Below are 8,650 nucleotides of genomic sequence, written 5' to 3'. Positions count from 1 at the left end.
TGACATAGTCAAGATGAAAGTTAAAACTAAGCTTATTATCAAATAATACTCCAAGGTCTTTAATTTTTTCTACATTAGTTAATACCATATTATCAAGAGTATAATAATTGATATTAGGTGACATCGATTTGCTAAATGAAATACAATTGCACTTAGAAACATTGATGCACAAACCATTTTGTTGACACCAAAGTGAGAATCTGTCCAAATTTTCTTGTAGATTATTGACATCATTCTTGCTATCAGCAACAGAAAAAATCTTTAAGTCATCGGCAAACATTAAAAATTTAACACCGGAAAAAATAAATGACACATCGTTCACAAAAAGCAAAAATAGCAATGGACCCAAGTGAGAGCCTTGAGGAACCCCAGATAAGGCAATAATTTCATTGGATATCTGGTGATTGATTTTCACAGAGAGCCTTCGATTTGAAAGATAATTTTCCAACCAGGATAATAAACTGCCAGAAAATCCAATACCCTTCAGTTTTAATAATAGTAATGGAATGTTGACTGAGTCAAAAGCCTTACTTAGGTCAGTATATATTGCATCTACTTGATGCCCATATTCAAGATTCACTTCAATAAACTTACGATATTCTAGTAAATTAGTAATAGTTGATCGACCCCTCATAAATCCATGCTGTGAATCACTGATTAAGTTTTTAAAAAGAGGGGTCAGCTTGCTTACCACCAATTTTTCGAACACCTTGGGTATGGATGACTGAATGACCACTGGCCTGTAGTTTTTAACATCTCCTATGTCACCAGACTTATAAATAGGAACAATGTAGCTTAGCTTCCACATGTGATGATAAATACCAGAGCCGAGTGACTTATTGAAAATCATAGTCAATGGGTAAGCCAAAATCATGTGGCACTCTTTCAGTATAGATGCTGGAATTCCATCAGGGCCAACACTTTTGTTGCAATCAAGAGACTTAAGAGCAGAATCAACTTCCATAACATGGATTGACAACTCTGGTAAATTCATTTGGTTGAAATACTTATCGTCATAAGAGTATACATTACCTGAAGAATACACACTTGAGAAATGTTTAGCAAACAAGTTAGAAATATCAAAAGGATTATCTGCTTGCAGGTTATCAAGACCCATTGTTTTCGGCCAACCATTTGAAGATCTAAGAGTTTTAATGTAATTCCAGAAATACTTAGGATTTCGTGACAGACTTAGTTCAATATTTTTAATATGACCCATGTAGCAGTCTCTGAGTAAATTCTTGACACTGGCCCTAAGTTTTGAAAAATTGTTATAGTGTGTTAACAAACCAGTCTCCTTATAATGCTTATGCGCAATCTTCTTTTCAGTTATAAGATTCCGGACCTCCTCGGAATACCAAACAGGAAATCTCCTTTTTCTAACATTTACAATGGGTACATATAATTTGATGGAGTTTAATAAATACTCGTAAAATTTATCCACCAAGCAGTTGAAAGGTAATACCATAAGCGAAGGCCAGTCAATATTCGAAAGATGAGCAGATAGACCCTTAAAATCACACTTCTTAAAATTAAGCACTTGATGAGTAAATTCCACCTGTTCATTGGGGGATTGGATGAATGTAGTTAGTAAAGGTGGGTGGTGTAAATCCGGTTCAACCAAATGGTCCTCACATTTATCCACAGTGATTTTATCAAATGAGCTAAAACATAAGTCAAGCAGTCTATTATTCTTGTTGCACACGTGGTTAATTTGTCTTAAATTTAAAGATAAGAAAGTATCATAGACTAGCTCACATGCACTTGAGTTATGTACCTTAGAAGATTCAGCACCGTTTACCATGGATATGTAGTCGGGCAAATTAAAATCACCAATAAATAAAAATTGACAATTAGGATACATGTACACTACATTCTCCACTGTTTCACAATATTGTCTATATGTATCCAACGTAGATCCAGGGGGAATATAGGCATTGCACAAAATCACTTGACTAAAGCCAAAAGTAACACTCAAAATAACTATCTCCAAGTTGTTCACAGGTAAAATTATTTGTTTGACACAAAAGGTATTCTTTACCGCTAGGAGCACACCACCACCTCTTCCTTTACCCGTTGCACTCACAGACCTATCACAGCGAAATATCACATAATCTTGCAAACCCAGCTCCTTGTCAGATATACTATCCACTAACCACGTCTCAGTTAAAACAAGAATATCATAACTGTTAAACAAAGGAACACTGCAGCGAAAATCATCTAGTTTACTACGTAATCCCCGGCAATTTTGATAATACATCATACATGTGTGCACTTTTGGTTTCAATAGTTTTTTGACGAGACCGGAACGATTTTTGGGTTTCCAGAGACATACCTAATAGTGACATCCTCACCATTGGCCTTCCGAGTTTCCAGTTCCAATCTAAGTTTATCCAAAAATTTACGTTGCGCCGGAGTCTTATCAGAGCTAATAGACAACTTCGATCCTGCTGTTACCTTGCTCTTTAATTTCAAAATTTGTGCAACTTCCCTCACTGAATTCAAAATCACTTTCACCGGCCTGGGTTTATCACCATTTGAATTTCTACCCAGCCTCACAACCTTAATGTCATTGACACAAACTTCACCAGCCTTTGTCAGGAGTTGACCAACACTACTTTTATCCTCCGTGATCCTTCTGTCAATGTTGTCGCGTAAAGGAGAGTTAACTTTTTTATGTGCAATTTTGCTAATTTGATTTTGAGTTAAGTCGTTTGTGACTCTAATCAGTCATGTTTCTTCTCTATTGCAGGCGCATCTAACTTCCATGACCTATTTAATTTAGAATATATTTGTATTTGCTTTTAACAGTTATTAATTTATTGATGTATTTTCATGTTCTAATAAATTGTGTCTTGAAAAATGTTGTGGTCATTGCAGTTATAACTATTGTTGATCGCAATAACCTGTCCACCCTTTATCTCTTATCATGCATGCAAAATTGTGGGGGAAACCTGTTATGTGATCATCCACTGTTGGCTGGGTTGCGCAAGTTGTTAATTTACTGTGTTTCATATGATTTGACAAGGGAATTTTAATGGATTGGGTAGGGTAAATGTATTCAGCAAAACAAGGGAGTTTCAGTCTAGCTACCCAATGGAGTTTCAGTCTAGATGGCCAAGGGAGTTTCAGTCTAGCTGGTAACCAAGGGAGTTTGATTCTAGTTAGTGGCCAAGGGAGTTTCAGTTTAGTCGGCCAAGGGAGTTTCATTGGAGTAGCTGGAGTTCTTAATTGCACTGCCATCCCTCTCCCAAACTCCACTGGTTTTGTTTCAATTTCAATGCAGTTTCAGCATAGAAGCAAGGCAGCGAGTTTCAAGGTAGCTTCAGCCCAGTTTCAAGGGAGAAATTTTTACTTGAGTTAGATGAAGGATTTGGTGCTATCCCGGTGAATCTTGTTGATGAAGTCTTTACTCTTAGGTCCGTTCAACACTTTTATAAAGAAATCTGCAATATTTCGTGAAGATGGTGCATGTTTAAATTGAGTTTCCCCTTTTATTTACACGATCTTGTGGAGACCAAACTTTATATCTATCCGCCATGTCATTGTATCTCTCAGAGTCCAAACCATTCTTACTCAAACAAGATATGCGAAAAATCCACAGAGAAAAAATCATTCGCCTTGACCGGGATCCCGGTCAAGGCGAATGATTTTTTCTCTGTGGATTTTTCGCACAATTGTGCATTGCGGGTGACTCCCGTAAAAGTTATCACTGTGGCTAGTCCCGGTATACTTAAATTCGTCAAACAAGATATGGTAAGATTTTTTTGTTAACTTTATTTTTTTGCAGCTGAATTACTTCATGGACTACTTAGCTCTAGGAAAAAACTCATGACTTTTTATCGCACAGGAATGGAGTTATGGATGAAAATAAAAATCACCAAGCGGTGCACGTTGCGGCATTTTAGGGGTCATGCAAAAATTTCAATTGCTCATATTTCATAAACTATTGACAATTGGAGGCTAAAATTATGCACAATCTCTAAACATTACAGAATGTATGACTGTGGAAAGTTTCATGAAAATCGAGTGGGTGGGTTTCATTTGGTCAAAATATTGGTTGATTAATCAAATTTGGCGTGGAATATTGATTATCACCTTGAATCACTAATGGCTTAGGGATTTAATGACTTTGTTCCACATCTTCTAAATTCACTATAATCACAGTACCACTATAGTTGCGTCACACATATTTTACTGCAGTACCTAGCAATTACACTCTTCTTCTTCATTTTCCAAGTATGTACTTAATAAGACCATTACCCAAGGATATAACATATCCAGAATATAACTCTCTTACACTTTTGATAGGTACTATTATAATCTGAATCACAATATTCTATAATAGACTATTTAAAATTTTCACTCTTGGTGTATTTAACTTAATGCAAAACATAAATGTGATCTAGTACAACCAGGCAAATACAACCATTTTCCTACACCATGCTGATATTTGGTAATTACTATCAAGCCTTTCATTTTTCCCTTCTTTCATGTTTCTGTTTTGTCACTATCATTTACTTACAGTGGAGCTGACAAAACTTTTGCCTGCTCCAGCTCAAACTCAAAACAACATTGATATTTTTCCTTTAATCAAATTTATCACCGTCATCATCAAGCCACTCTTTACAGTCAAACACTCAGTTTCATTCATAAGTTTTTTCAGAAGTGATTTCTACACTTCTCGATAATACCATATAGATATCCGAATCTTTACAATCCTAGATAGAGATTAGTTCCTCACATAAACAGGAACACTCATGGCTTCTGCCCCAAGTGACTTTGCTAATTCCGACCTAATCAACATTCACCTCACTGCATTGCCTGATGCCCTATAGGCAGTGGCGGCGCGTGCGTATACGCATGTTAGCAAGTGCACACCCAAAGATGAATAAATTATAAAAGAAAACTATTCCTTTGCAACGCGAAGGATAAAAGTACTGTCTGCATATGCAAGAAACATGAGCCTCCGAACGCTACAGCTATCTCCTTTTCAAATTCACCGCTCTACAAGTGTGCGATCCCGTGGCATCATGCCGGGCGCATTTTCGGTCTGTGCGATCGCTTGAGGGTGCTCTGGCGGGACGAGGTAAGCGGGGGGTATGTGCTGTTCAAAGGGGCGATAGGAGCAGACTCAAAACCATGCGAATGCGCACGCACATGTTTTTGGTGACTGACTAGCAGGTAGTGTAGTGGTGTTACCACCACCTACACTACCTGCGCCCAGGATCCTAGTCCGTATACAGAGCCATCTGTATAGCCGTTTTCTACACTACTTCCTCATAGGGTGTAAGGAAAAGAGAATGAATTTCAACTACCGTCACTTGTAAAGGTGTGTTGAGAATAATTATTTTCATACATGCTAATATTATTTCTGTTCATGCAATTTTAAGGGTAGAGTGTACCAGTGATATGTTTTGCTTGCTATGTATTCTATTACGACGAAATATGACGCTCATGGATTAGGATTAACATAATATAATTAAATCATCCTATATCTGCTCTAATGCACACCCTAGATAAATTACCACCAGCCGCCACTGCCTATAGGTGCAGGGGAATCTGCATCTACATAATACCCTGCAAACCACCTAAAAGGCGTGTGCCGGGGGGTATCAGGACACCAGCCGTTTACACATAAAAATGAAGTGCTCTGAGGAAATGATGACTAGTATTCATTTAAGTCCTCTGTGGTTCGCGAGAAAAAAGAATTCCCATATCTATCCATTCGGCAAAACATCTCTCGTAATTTGTTGCTTCTCTTAGACCTGGAAATATAGTGTGGCTCTAATATTATGTTCTCCGTGTTGCTCTTAATGATACCCATTCTCAATTGGTCAAGCAATCTAAGCCTAGTGCGCAACCTCCGAGTCTCCAGCAGCTCCTAGCATAATTTGCTTAACCAGTAATGCAATGAGGGGGGGTTTTTGGGGATAAAACCCCCCCCAGAGCTCAGAGAAATTTTTTTGTATGCCCGTAGCAGTTTTTGACTAACCTTGCTACATTCCTTTTTTATTCAGTTCGCGGATTAAGTCTTTCTGCACCGGATCCCATACGCTCACTGCATATTCAAGGTGGGGTCGGATAAATGCAAAATATCACCTTTCTTTCACTTTCTCATCCGAAATTCTTCCCACAATACGCTTGACGAATCCTGATTTCTTCAGGGCTATGCCGCAAATATTCTTTATATATGTGTTCCCCAAGAGAGGTTTGAAAAAAATATTTCATTACCAAAAAAAACGAATAAAGCAAATATCACACATGGTTATAGTTGGATGAACTCTGCAAGAAAGTTTATGTATACATTTAGACACTCTGAAATACCTTTTTACTCTGGCAAACTTTTAACTGCTTTCTGGTAACGAGATTCCAATGTTAATTAAAAATATAACTAGGAAAATGTCTTCAGAGATAAATTAAAACGACTGGTAATTCACAAGAGATACTACAGCAGCTGAATACTTATGAGTTTTCTGGTTTCTTTAACGGAATTTTACTTCCTCCTTTCTTTTTTATGCACTCTAATATTTTACGCTGACCATGGCCTTTGTTGTAAGCTTATCATAAGGTGAAAGTGATGGTTAAGATTACAATTGAAACTAACATGATTAATGCCGTCCACATTAAGGAGAGAAATGTCAATATTCTGGCCGCAGTCAAAATATTCTTCATCATACATGCTTCTAAATTATGTGGGCCACGTCTTGCAATATATCGTTTGCATGGATATTTGAGAGTTGGCTCCACTGAATTTCTCAGACCATATCAATAAAAGTGAGAAGTTTATCACTGTATAAAAGTGTAGCCCTGTCTACAGTGTTTCCCAGCCCTGTCTACACTGTTAATAACAGTGTAGACAGGGCTGGGAAATGTTGAAGTATAAATTTAAATAAATGCCTATATTTTTGACAGAAGTATGTAGTTGTTGTGCTTAAAATGCTATCATGACAGTCACATGTTTATGTTTAGCATAATCTACATATGGTATTACTGTTGGTTTTTTTTTGCTTTGAATTGATTTGGTTTACATAGGTCGTTCGCTGCTGATGCACCGGGATATGAAGGAGAGAGGAGTTTCAATAAAACATTGTAAATACATATTTCTAAGGAAAAATACAGGGCAAGGAGTATACGAAATAAAAAATACTGCTCCAAATATATTTAAAAATGTAAAATACAAAATACCTTTGACTTTGGTACTCGAAAATCAAACTACAAAATAGCATTTTGAACACCTTTTAAAATACAAAATACATTTTCATGGAAACTAAGAGGTCTTAAAAAAATGTCAAAATCTGTATTTGAAATGAAAATACATTCAGGTTGTTTATTTGAAAAATATAGATATATATTGTAATAATACATTATATAAATATATTATATATGTATATTTAACAGCCCAGATATGTGTGAACCTTTGCCCAAAACAGTAGTTTGAAAATTGTAAATATTGTACTAAAATATTTCTTCAGTCTCCATTAATCCTTTCGCTGCGGCCCACTCTCGGGAAACCTACCCGTCACATGCGAGAAAGCGCTGACCACACGGCAGTGAGTATTTAAATGCACGTTCAAAGCAGCCTACTGTGCGAACGTACCTGGTAGGTATGTTCACAGCAGCGAAAGGATTAAAGCTTGCCACTACGAGCAGTACACAATTTTAGGGCCAGATTAGTCTTTATTTTACTTAAGCTATTTGCCATAATAATATGGATCACTCAACTTAATCATATTCAAAAATAATGAAAAAAATTATGAAGGTCAGGTAACTTTCAAATTCAGTTAATCCATCACATCCTAGGCATCAGTTGATCCACTACTTCCTATGTGAGTGGATCAACTGACTTGGAAAGTTACCCCAGACACTTCCACTGGGAAAGCATGAAATGCTTGAATAAAAATTATTTTTAAGGAGCCCATCGTATGATTGATCATATATCTCAAAATATGAGCTTAACACAATCAATGCAGGCCTGATTTTCATTAAAGTCATCAAAATTGGCCGCTAACATAAGAAAGAAAAATACATGGAGGTTTTTGTGCCATAACTTCCGTTCAAACACTGCTTTTCACGAGTGGTATACACGGTTTAAAAGAGGAAAGCTTGCCGAAGTCCATACACACAATTGGAAGACTCAGAAGTGGATATTAGTCACGTGCGGAGGCTGAGAAAGGGCTTCCGCCCTGGCTCAATTGACGTGCTCCGCACTTAATGTGTTAATAGGCTGAAGACAATAGGGTGGTTTCCTTCATCAAAGAAAACGAAAGGCATTGATTGCGATTCGTTACCCACCATTAGTGTATTCATAATATACAAATTATTTTGTTTTAGAAATACCGGGTTAGACGAATGGCAATGGTCCATTTTTATCCTCATTTGAAAAAGGCCAGATTGGCGCCCATGCGATTCCACTCCACGTGACGTCACAGGGACCTAGTTTCTATACGAGAAGATAGGAGTTATACGTCGTCTGAGGTTACCATTGCATGCATGAGGCGCAGAGCTCAGGGAAACATGTCTTAACAATCACTTATTAAAACTGGCTAAGGTCGGAAAGTTTTCCTCGTTTGATAAGTTATTAATAATCCTTATTTAAGCCAAGCGCTACCAGTCAGCAGGGTACTAGGCTAGTCGCTAGCAGCCTGCG

The sequence above is a fragment of the Ischnura elegans genome, assembly GCF_921293095.1.
Source record: "Ischnura elegans chromosome 13 unlocalized genomic scaffold, ioIscEleg1.1 SUPER_13_unloc_2, whole genome shotgun sequence".
In the NCBI taxonomy this organism is placed as follows: Eukaryota; Metazoa; Arthropoda; class Insecta; order Odonata; family Coenagrionidae; genus Ischnura; species Ischnura elegans.
The sequence above is the reverse complement of the archived record's forward strand: the minus strand, read 5'-3'. Positions refer to the sequence as shown.